Source organism: Euwallacea fornicatus, chromosome 15 (assembly GCF_040115645.1).
Source record: "Euwallacea fornicatus isolate EFF26 chromosome 15, ASM4011564v1, whole genome shotgun sequence".
NCBI classification, from domain to species: Eukaryota; Metazoa; Arthropoda; class Insecta; order Coleoptera; family Curculionidae; genus Euwallacea; species Euwallacea fornicatus.
This window is the reverse complement of record NC_089555.1, coordinates 389,439-401,715: the sequence shown is the minus strand read 5'-3', so window position 1 is coordinate 401,715 and position 12,277 is coordinate 389,439. Positions and strand designations below refer to the sequence as shown.

Genomic DNA, 12,277 nt, shown 5'->3' with positions numbered 1-12,277 from the left:
AATTTTCAAAAATAGTGTTACAGGTTCTGTTCATTGCCATACCAAAATACAATCATTAGCTTAAAATAAAACGTTACAATGAAGTAATCTTACCATATAATAATTATTAGATATTTTACCATCTACCAATAAACATTATTCCCATTAGGAAGTTTTTCACGGAGCGATTTAAATAAATAGGATATTTACAACGATGATAATTAAATATAGTACAAATATTACTATTTTTTGGCACGTTTTTGGTTATTACCTACAGTTTTGTTGCAAAACTGATGTAGCAGTCTATAGGTTTTGTTTATCTGTGCCTAATAATGAGCAACTACCATAGTTTCAAATATTATCCCGTCTAGAAATTCCCGAAAAAAGGAAGAAATTACAGACATTTCCAGATATTTACTGAATTATGAGTATTTTTCTGACAGTTTGGTGAATGCACTATTAAATGCGAGCATGCAAGCAGTGTACGCTGACCGCGGCAACACCACTACTAGATGGTGCCTGCCTAAGGTACTGTCTCACGTCATAATAAAAGACAATAGTCAAGAAATATTGCCGCTTTGACTGCGCACTATTGCGTGTCCCGAACACGCCTTTAAAAGGGTCAGGGACTATGCCCTAGAAGAAATGTATATAGCAAACGATTTCCGGCATTACACTAAAAGTGACGCAATTTCTTGAGGCTGCCATCCTTTAGTCAGATATGCGCAATATAAGACGCGAGGTGATTGTGACGTCACTTTCTGCGATTTTGTCGCCATGGATTAGTGTCTCGTTTGGGGCCTCAAAAATTGTTTGCTATGTCCAGTTCTTCTAGATCATTGGACAGGGATAATATTTCAGCCTTAATTATAGGTCTGTAAAAGGGCGAGTTTCTCAACAGACACTCATCCGCAAAATTTGGCAATATTTTGGTCAACATGTTACAAAGACTAGTTAAAAAATACCTACAATAAATTGTTGATATTCACACATTTCTTTGGCAAAAAATCAGGTATCTGTTACAATTGCGTTAGTGGTAATGGAAAAAACATAGTAAATAATATAGGAACAATTGGGAATTAGATGGCACGATGTTAATGGCAAATATGTTTCGAAATAAAAGTAGTATCAAACTGGGGCGAAACCCGCAATTACTTCAATAAAGTTGAGACAGGGAAGGCTCCTCGGTCAAAGCATAATTAGAAATATTTCCCTTAAATTTCGACCATAACTGCAGCGGACATTGTCAAGGTGCATGCTAAAAGTAGCGACCGAAAAAGTTCCAATTCTCGAAAAATATGTTCAGTTATTTTTTTAGAATCTTGAAGCAAAGTTGGTATTTCGGTATAATTCAAAATAAATTACCAAAACATTATTCTCTTTCCATCAAGTAGGTAAATTCGGCTTGTAAACGTTATTGCCCCTTTTTCAATTGATCTTCTAAAAATACTATTTACACTAGAAATTATAATGGAAATTTGAACCAACAAAGACGTCCAATATGACCTAAACGTACACCTAGTAGAAATTGACAGAGAATTGTTATTAAAAATCTATAATTTGGTATTTTCGACGCGCGTCTCCTACCTCCATTATGATAATTCTCTGTGATAAATAAACTGTGGTTTTTAAATAAAATACGACGAGTATTTTCTAAAACAAAAAAACCCGAGCAGCCCCATCTGGTAGATTTTCTGGCACGAGTAGAGATCAGGAAAGTTTTCCTTATAAGAATGAGGCAACTGGGAAGTTAAAACTTATGTATGTTCTTTGGATGAATACCATGACTAGGAATTAATAATATGATTGCACTTCGTTGAACGTAATTATGTGGTAACTTTAAAATCCATATGTTTGCACCCATTAGCACCCTACTGATTTGGACACCAACAAAGTGCTTGGCCGATGACGATCTAAAAACCCTCGGGAGCAGCAAAAAGGCTCTGAATTAATGCAAACAAATGGGTTTATCCCCCAAAAAGACTCAGATGAATTACTACAACGTTAGGTCAAATTGAGACCCACCACCATTCTGGATTTTTCACGCAAAGCAAGAGCGGCGCTCATAATCTCTAATAAGGAAATTGTATCTTTAACTAAATCCTAAAGCCGCCCACGCTTCCTAACCCGCCTTACCCTAGAAACACAGTAGCTAAGCTACCGTAGGATGTTTCGTCCTCATGTGCAGCAGAAGAGTGTCGCTTCTCGTGTATACGGCAGGACAATGCGTACAGGTGTATTGTCCGGGGAAGTGGACGTAGTAATGGTTTCGTGTGTTACTCACGATTTTGCCGCATAAAACGCACCTCCGCCTCTCGTCTAGTTGGCCCACCCTCTCGAAGAGTTGGGACACTTTGTAGCACTTCACGTCTGGAACAAAATGATGGGCTATTATCATTATCCTCTGGACTGGACCGGTCCATTTGAAATTAATCTTCACGTAATGTTAGTCGGGGAGATGAGGCTTAACTCAGGAGTGACCGAATAATACATACCTGTGGGGTTGACTTAGAACAAGGAGTTTTTAGAGACTTACACTTAACTTTCCAGTCTTTTATGTAAATCACTGCAGGCATGTTTAACATCGGAGTATGGGGCTGAAATAACTTCGGAAAATGGAAAACTAATAACGGAGGGAAATGGTGATCTCGCTCGATCTAAGATCAATGTTTGAGCGACCTGAGAAATAGTAACAGTGGCGGGGACGTGTTATGGCAGTTTTCCGCATTTTCCACGTTTCGGGCCATGGACGTACAAATTCCTGGTTGCCTAGCTTCAAAGGAAAAAAACGAGTACCTTGAAACACACCATTTTTAATAAAAAATAATAAAATACATAAATGCTTCAAAAGAATTCAATAGTTCGTTATCTTATATTATAATGATTCAGTATTATAAAATCAAACACTAATTATAAACTTAACTCAGTTTAAGTAACAAGGAGTAATTATATTTCTTAAGGTTAAATTTAAAAAATTAGAGTTTGTGTTAGAAGCATTCAAAATGAGAGTATGACGAGGTTAGTTTGCCTAGCAAAAGGGCTACGACACACGTCTGAATATATTTGAGTTCTACCCGTATTTAGTTCGCTAAAAAAGTCACGGAATTACATTCGTGTACCCATTTTCTTTCTTTTGAGATTTCACAACGATCTCGAGAGGCAGTAGTTTTGCTAAGCAAATTGACGTACAAATAACTTCTTAGAAACCTCCAAGGAGCATGAGCATTATTCGTAAAATATTAATTCATAAATAGAATAGTTGGCACAAACGTAAGATAATGATTACTGTCGCATGTGTGCCATATGAGAATCAAAGGCATGCGAAGATGACAATACATTTTGTTTCAGGGCAAGACTTTGTTCTGCAGTTTCGGCATTGCAACCTCCTTTAATTACCTACTCCAAAGGACTATTTGTGAAAAGATAAAATTTTGCAAAAAAGTAGATCTTAACACCCAAAGTCGCAGTGGGTAGTTAATATGAACTTTAGAATAAACAGCTGTATAAAATGTACTATAAATTCTTGCAATATCAAAAAAATTATTATGTATATGCAACCCTTTTTACTTCACATAACATGCAAACTCATTACAAGAGCGTCTATATAGTGAAACTAAGGAGGTGGTGAGCAAAACTGCCTACAACCTCCTTGAGCCTGTCCAGTTCACCCTCTACAAAAGCTCCTCTTTGGTGACCGCCTGAACAGGCGTTCAAACACAAGAAAAACTACCCATAAGGCAAATGAAACCGTCTTAAATATTGCACAAAATAGGTTGCTTATAGCACCAACGCTTCCTAAAATATCACATTCCTTTTCAAGGGGTCTATTTGCCGTATCCGAAATTCGCCAATACTTTCGTATAGCCTACATTTAGTTAAAAGTTAACTTATAAAATTGCATTAAAATATATATTCGTCGATAAAAATACGTAATATAATAATTAATTGTTACTCTAAATTGACTTGTTTTTATACATTAAAACCCCTCTGGCCGTTAATCGACGTCTCAAATACTAATTACCAGGACGCTGAAAACTCACTTTTCATAAATCGTTGGATAATAATTCACTATACCATATTAACAAATCCCACGTATATAAAATCCTTCTTCAGTAAAATTATGTACAATAATTATGTATGATTAGACAACAGCGCTGTATAGTATTTATAATATACAATAAGGACAACAAAAATTAAACATCAAGGCTGAAAGCGGATCTAAATAAATAAAAATCTGGGCTCAATAATGATTTTATATACAAAATAAGTAGTTATTAAGGCTGAAGATATTGCACGATATGCATGAGGGGCACAGGAAGGTGAGAGGGTCTCTGAAGAGGAAAGAAAGAGTCGAGACATGTTTTCAATAAAATATATAGAGTGGTTTGACTCGGATTATCGCCAAAAATGAATTAAACAAGTTTATGAATCGAAAGTAAACTGCAGTTCTTGGATTGCGCATTGCAAATTCAACCCAAAATTTAGTGAGATGACGGTGGAAGTGCCCACAAGCGAAAATGGGACACTGTATAGGCAGGAAAAAATTGAAAAAAAAAAAACAAAAAAACTATATTAAGAAGTAAAATAGAAAATCCCTCGCAGGGCTAGTTTTGTAAATATTTATTATATTATAACGAGGGGTTGACCTTAAAAGACCATTTTACGAAATTTTAGACAAAAATCAACTAGTTCTGCTAGTAGCAAAAGCACACAGCACATGAGCAAATTATAAAAATATATTATCCGTTTCCGTTGAACTGATGACTAAGGCCACATCTGCCTTATTCACGGTGTAACAATAAATTTGAAGGACAATCCCGCAGCCCGAATCGTCGTCGAGAAACACGTGGCCCGTCTGAAAAATGAACACGGCTTCAAGACCCGGAAAACATTTAAGAAAATTATTATTTTCGAGATTAACTTCAATTGGGTCAAATTTTCTCGTTCGCTTTTAAGACCCTCTCCCCACGTCCCCTTTTTAAAGCCTGCATAACTGAAACTTCCCAAAAATCACTTTTTACATTTAAAACTTAAAAGCAGAATGTGCCACGGCTGAAACTGAGGTATTGGGGCAAATATTATATATGTACAGCTAGAGTTGCACTGAAACAGATCCCGAAGCAATTATTTGGCTATACACACCGATAATTAAATTTAGTATTTTTAAGCCCTCGAAAATCACTCATTAAAAAATTCGTTCCTATCTATGATTGATTTCAAAATCCCTCTACAATACGTTAACAATTCAGTCAAATTAAGGCACGTAACTGAAACAGTTCCATTTTTTATCGAGAAAAACAGGACTAAGAGAGTGCCATTTGATGCAAAACTGAAATATTGCCATACACGGACGGGTATAGGATTAAAAACGATTTTTAGACAACTGTACATATTCCACAAGAGCAATTGGCAAATAAATCCGAACAATCATAATCATCACAGATTCAACTTGTATGTAGTATGTAAAATTCTTAAAACACGCTTAGAGAATACTCAGTAAACTGCACGAGTATCAGCTATTTATTGCTTTTTAAGGTAAAAATACCTATACTTTTCATACGTTACTCAGGGATTTCCCATTTATATTGGAAAACCATTACTAAACAAATATTTTTTTGTTTTTATCTACTTCAAGAGAACTTTTATACAAGATCGCAGCTATGTAAATAATATTATAACGTAATGAAACAAACAAGAGTAACAGTAACATAATGATTGCATAGACTAGAATAGAGTAAGGTTCTTATTGCGTTAATAATGTATATCGGAGATTTTTTTTAATAATATTCATATCTAGCTTTATGTTATGTATAATGTATAAATCTTTTTTATAGACAATATTCTTCAGGCAATTATTTAATATTATTTATGTGCAATAATTGGGCAAGGGCGTGAATTCGGTGTATGGAGATTGTTCGTTATTGTTATCGTAGGAATATCATTCAGATAAAGTAGCCAGTGCTTTGATCATGACTCAGTAACTTTATCAAGGATACAATTAGAACATTCGTTAAATAATTTAATGCTCAAAACACCAGCGAATCACTTATAGCACCACCATTGTGGCTAAAACCACATAATTGCAAACATGAAACACTAGCGCAAGCGCAGACATATACGAGGGAAGATTCAGATGCTTAATTGTTTCTGTATTTCCGTGATGTTATCGTTTGACTTATAGGAACCTATTTAGTTAAAAAAAATGAGTTTCCTCGAATCTTCTTGCGGGTTGAGGATAAATATTAAAATTATTTTCCGAGAATTCACTTTTAAAACGGTTCATTCCTATATTTGCGGAACATCCCTCATAAGAACCGGGTAATGTTATGTCGAATGACGTCATGGAGTAATAGTTTCCAAAAATAAATAAATATGGAGTTGTTTAGTAAAGGATGGAAATATTCCGAAAGAGTAAGTGTACTCATGGAATTTGGAACGAGATAATTATCGGGCCATAATGCTCATCTCTAATGGAAACGTTACACCTGATGTTAATTTTTAAAGTTTTCAGGATGACGAAATACCAGTGAATTTTCCAAGATCCTTCTAGAAAATTGTAGATTTGTCATGGCATTTTTCTTGAAAATTAGACCTGAAAAGAGAAGAAAGATTCGAGTTTCGAAAATCTTTGTTTTCCGCAATTTCTGAAAACTTGGCCGAAAGGTCACCGTTGATTGCAGGGAAGTTGGAAGGTGCGAAGATGTTGTAGTAATATTGAAGAATAATGCGTTGACTCTCCTTGAAAATTACGACAAAAAAAAATTTGAAGAAAAACCTGAATCTTAAACATCTTGCTTCTTGAAAATTTCTGAAAATATTCCGCGATGAAGAAAAAAATGCTAATTTCCCTTCCTTTTCTGATCGACTGCTTCCATAGACGTTGAAATATTAAGCACAAATTTGCATCTCATCGATGAGCTTATTACAGGAGCTTTCAAAATGTTCGGCGTACCCAGTGCCAATTTCGTTTCTCAAAAATATTTTTTTGGGAAACGACATTGACCATTTGTTGTTTCCTTTGATCGATTAATAATTTTCAACTTCAAGATACTTTTTTTGTCTTGCTCAATTCTGTGCGGAACGAACAATCTCGATATCTTGGAATGCACTTACCCTTAGAAATCAAACGAGGAAAGGCATCAATCAACCAATAAAATACTCAGATGTAGGTACAACAATCAACTAGGGCTAGAGGGCTTCTATTTTGTTGCAGTTTAAAACCGTATGTTTCACCAGGAAGCTAAAATTTCGTAGTACTTAAATCACTGCCCAGAAAATTGTATCACGTTAGTTGAAGCTTGAACTCCATTTGAGGCCAGACATATGTAAGTAACAAATACTTACAAATGACGTCAATTTGAGGTAGAAAAATATATATACTGAATCTGAGGGGGCATTGTATAGAAAATAACAGCGAATCGACGAAGGAAGCTATAAACTGTTATGTTCGCAGACTCAGCTATGGTGTCAGCATTCAAACATAAATTGCATATCGTTTCTGAGGGAAGGGCCTATTCTTCAATAACAAAAATCCGGCTTCGTGAGGCAAACTCTTGAATCTGAGAATTAAAACGTCTACTAGGAATAACACCAAAATGGTTCAATCAACACAGTTCAACCACTAGAAATGTCACTTTGACGTCATTTGTTAGGACCGTTCTGTTCCTCAAATTCAAGACACCAACCTCAGGGCCCTGATCCTTTACGAACGAGTGAGACTAAGAATAAAATTTTCGATAGATAAAATCTCCGTTCTCGCTTCCACTTGTTCCCATAAAATCAGACCCCTAAAGACAAACTAGCGAATTTGAAGTGCCTGAACGCTCCCAATTGCAAGAACATGGCTTAGACTGAGGGTGTTATTCGGACAAACTCTTGGGAGGCTCTATAGTTTGAGTTCGCGATTGTACAGAAATCTCATTTTCCTGATGAGGATTTCCGTGAGGTTCTACGTCCTCATGTAGCTGCACCTCACGGAACAATTTAAACTGCAATCGTGTTGAGCCGCCCAGCCCGTCCACTACCGCTAGGGATCGCACATAGCCCGATAATAAAAGTAATAGTACAGCCAAAATCAGTCGGCCGAGGCATCGTTGGCCAACTGGCCGCCCGTCGGGGCGGCCGGGGCTACCGCCTGATCAAACTTGACGCCCGTGTCAAACTTCCTGGTATCTGGATTATACCGGGGATGTTTAAATTTGCAGTGAGTGCGCAGGTTGTCGCTCCTAGTGTAGGTGGCTCTGCATAGGGGACACTCGAATCTGCCGGGGAAGTGCACGTGATAGTGGTTTCTGATGTGCGTCACTATTTTTCCACAAAGTTTGCAGCGGTGCAGGTTACAACCGCCTGGCAACTTGTCAAAGGTTAGCCGCATGTGCCAGGTTTTTGAACCTGCAAGCAAAAAACGACTGGTCAGTTCCCGTCTCGTTTTTTCTCGAACTTGGACAATCGACATTGATCTGAGAGGCGGAACGTTAATCTACTGGGAAGGCAGGATTGGTTAGTCACTAGTACAGTATGAAAAATATTTATATACAAAAGATCCTCCCAAATTTAGGCCTCAGTACTGTGAAACTTAAGACACACGCCGTCTCAGTATGTCACTTAAAAAACAAGAGAAAGAATCAAGACCAAATCCTATCAGGTTCTCCTTTAAAAATCATTGCCCAACTAGTATGCACCTATGAGAGTTGCCAACTAGACCAAATCACCAGATTCTGACACGAATTCCCATATTACAATAAACGCTGTAATCAAAATAGGCCAATCTACTTGTGAAGGAGATTAGACGGAGAAAGAGCGAATTAGTATGACAAAGCCCCCCAAAAAAGACAACAACGTCTCATGAATCCCTCACTCTCATAGGTGTCGTCAAGCGTATTGATTGTCCAAGTTTCAACATCCAGTGTCATCATTTTCAAGTGACTTCAAGCAACCTCAAGTCAGATGAACAGGAGACACCATTTTTTGCCTATAAACCGGCTGCAGAGTCACCTTCCCTTTACAAGCGAAGAGAAAGTAACACTTTATGGTCGCGAGTCAGGAAGTGCCCCATTTTAGCTCTGGTCTAAAATGCGGCGTCGTTCCCAGCTCGAAAACAATATGGTTATGAATGTTAATGATTAGGTAAATTATTTAAAAAGTGACAGTATAGCAAAATAGTGACAGAGTGCACCCCACAGCAGAAGAGAAAAATGTGTGAATGTAAATAAGAACGAAAAACCTGCTCACTCGTATTAGTCTGGTAAGGAAAGGGCAAGATCTGAGGCTTGTACGTGAACTTTCCCTCAGATAATCCCCTGATCGTGTTAATCAAATAATAAATCGGTTGTTGGTACGAATTTGGCCATATATTACTCTGCAGGTCCTCGACAAGGGCTTCTTGTCAATAATCGGATCCGTGAGACTTTTTTGGGGGTCAGAAATGTATTACGAAACTAAATACAAAGCGATGAAAAGCTGTTACGATGTTATTGGCTCAACATTCTATGTGTTACGGGACATGCAAAGCGGTCAGATTGATAAGATAAAAGATTTGTTCAATTATACATAAGATACGTATAGTACTGTAGCTCGAGTCGGAACTGTAAGCGAAATAGTCCACTATTTCATCAAAGTTTTAATCGATGAACATAACAATATAGCTCACTTTGCATTACAGTTTGCAAGTGGCGTTAATAGTAATATTTATCGACATTTAATTTCTTCACATCAAGGCATTTTGCTTATTAACTCCTAGTGATTAATGCGTACTTCATGTCCAATCGCGAAATTGGTACTTTTTGCTAGTTTTATTTTATCTGATTAGTGGATGGGGCGACTGCATTTCATTCACTTCTAGGTAACAAGAGATATACAATAATTTCAGCAGCCCGCATAAATCATAATTTTTGGTAATTCGTTTTCAATTTCTGAGTCGGCCGTCAGACCAAAAATCGTGGTTTCTCTAAAGAATTTAATGCTACCATAAATTGTCATCTAGGTTTGGTTATAAAATTAACTGATAGAATTGTTCGATGTTAAGAATACCCGTTTCTTAGGTGCTACAAGGTCGTAGGGTCATAAACTGAAAATCAGTTCATCTACCGCTAAAAACAGCCGAGTCAATTTTTGTATTTCCTCATTAATAACCTGAACAGACCATAGATTCTTCTGTGCTTTGAACTGATTCGAGAAAGTTAAATGAAGTCTGGCAACACGGCTCTATCTTTGGCTGCTTACGTCAAACCTACCCGGCCACGTCAGATATTAAACAAAACAACGCCTGGTTGCCATTCAATGCAATGCAATCAGGGCCAGCCCTAAGCTCTCCTGTATAAATTGAGGTTATGTTGCCCTTGTCTTAATTTTTTGGGTTTGTGGCTATTTGTCATTTCCTTGCATTTGACGTCATATACAAGTAAATGCACACTATGGAGCGCCAGCACGAAATGAAGTTAAGATTCCCTTGTATCCCATCAATACCACTGATTTTTATAGGTACAAATACCATATACATGAATATATTTTTAAATCAATTTTCACAATTAAAGTTTCTTTGAAATTTTCGACCTTGGGTACTAAACTTATTAAATCTAAAGTAACATCGGCCTGTTGCCTGGACTTGATTTTTCAGCTAAGAAACCTGCATAATTCAACTCTCTCAACTTAGCCACAATTGAATTTAATTTTTCGCATCAAAAACTATCAGAATAACCTCTCCATTGATCTTTTTCCAACATAATTTCGTTTTTCAATTCCAAAAACTGCAGACTTAAATTTTTTAATCACGAAAATTCGCATTATTTAACGTGAACCTTTTACATATTGATAAAATATCATATTAAATATAATAATAAATATTTCCCTAATTGTCCAGCTCATCATCCACAGAAAATCACCCTCAATTAACCGGATCTTTTTATCGACTTGAATTAGCTTCCGGTTCAGAACCCTGCACCTCGATCACCATCGGAGCTGCTCTCAATTAAGTTCAAAGACCAATCGAATCTTTTCCTAAATTTGATTTCATTGTTCAACTACAAATAGCGCCCATGTTAACCTCAATTAACCGACTACAACTGTCCCTAATGGGGCCAATTTCTTTTACAACTTCCCAGTACCTAATTGACCTATGCCATGGTATCAAGCTCGAAGTTTGAACTTTTGACAATTTTTCGATAACGTAATTTCTCTCGTGATTAACTCACGTTGTGATTTTCTGTCGCTTCGAGACTTCTCTGATATTAAATTTTTCATCTACAAGATTAAATTTGCTCGGTTCATTAAAACAATGATCAACAACGCTATAACAACCGTTGTTACATCCCACATCTGCTATAGGCAAAGTTGGCGATTTCCGACCTGACACAACAGCATTGCAGCGGTAAGATTAGTTCATTTGGATACCGGTACTGTTAGAACCTAAAATGGATTCAATTGTTATAGGTAATCTGATATATCTATGCCGCAGCATCAAGTTTAACTTTAATTAATCGCATTTTTCCCCGTTTGCGATCTACATAATAACTCGTTGGTTCCTGCTGCAAACAGTTATGAATTGCTTTAAAAAGGAAAGCCAACCGTGTATAGACAAACAACATATGGGCAATATAAACTGACGCTACTTCAATTTGCATACTTACCATTCTTTTTTCTAAATGGGCATTTCATTTATGTAAGTAGTTTTTAAGTACGGACCTTCAGTACAGCGGATTTCTAGTCAACATTAACGCTTTGCCATTTAATTGTAAGTTTTTGCATTATTTCAATAAATAGGCTGATATGAGCAATGCCTTTTATTTTCCTTAACGGCCAGTAGCATTCCAAACAGATGTAAAATGTGCATTCCTCAGACGACAATTCAATTTTACTGTATGAAAGTCGGTTCCTATACAACATTTCCTTATTTAGATTTAAGTAGTTAATTAGGAGCAAAATATGAAGCGTGTGTGTAAACTTTAAGATCAACCGCATTTTCTAAGGGTGACAACACAAGTCTCCAGGATTTGGCTCAAATAGAAGACGCACGTCTAGTCCGATATTGTTATTCGAAATAGGTGTTACTGTATGAAAGGTGTGTATAAAATAAAGGATTTGTATTAGAACAGCGAAGCAAAAGCGTTAGTAAGCAGTAAAAAAACAGCAGGCAGTGCAAAAGGAAAAAAGGAAAAAGAACATAAAAAGCAGTTGGAAGCAAAACGAGTTTAATGAAAACATATTTACAATCTGTACAAGTTGCATACATACTCTTCACATTAGCAGCAAGCAAAAAAATCAACTGAAACATAAACTTTAAGGCTCTGTCATCACGACTAAG

General features: G+C 36.6%; 1 long non-coding RNA gene across 1 annotated transcript; it reads left to right on the top strand.

Moving 5' to 3' along the window:
- Positions 1 to 8,027: 8,027 nt before the first annotated feature.
- Positions 8,028 to 11,746, top strand: LOC136343631 (uncharacterized). Its single transcript, XR_010732825.1, has 2 exons — positions 8,028 to 11,344; positions 11,407 to 11,746. It is a non-coding gene; the product is annotated as an uncharacterized lncRNA (long non-coding RNA).
- Positions 11,747 to 12,277: the final 531 nt, after the last annotated feature.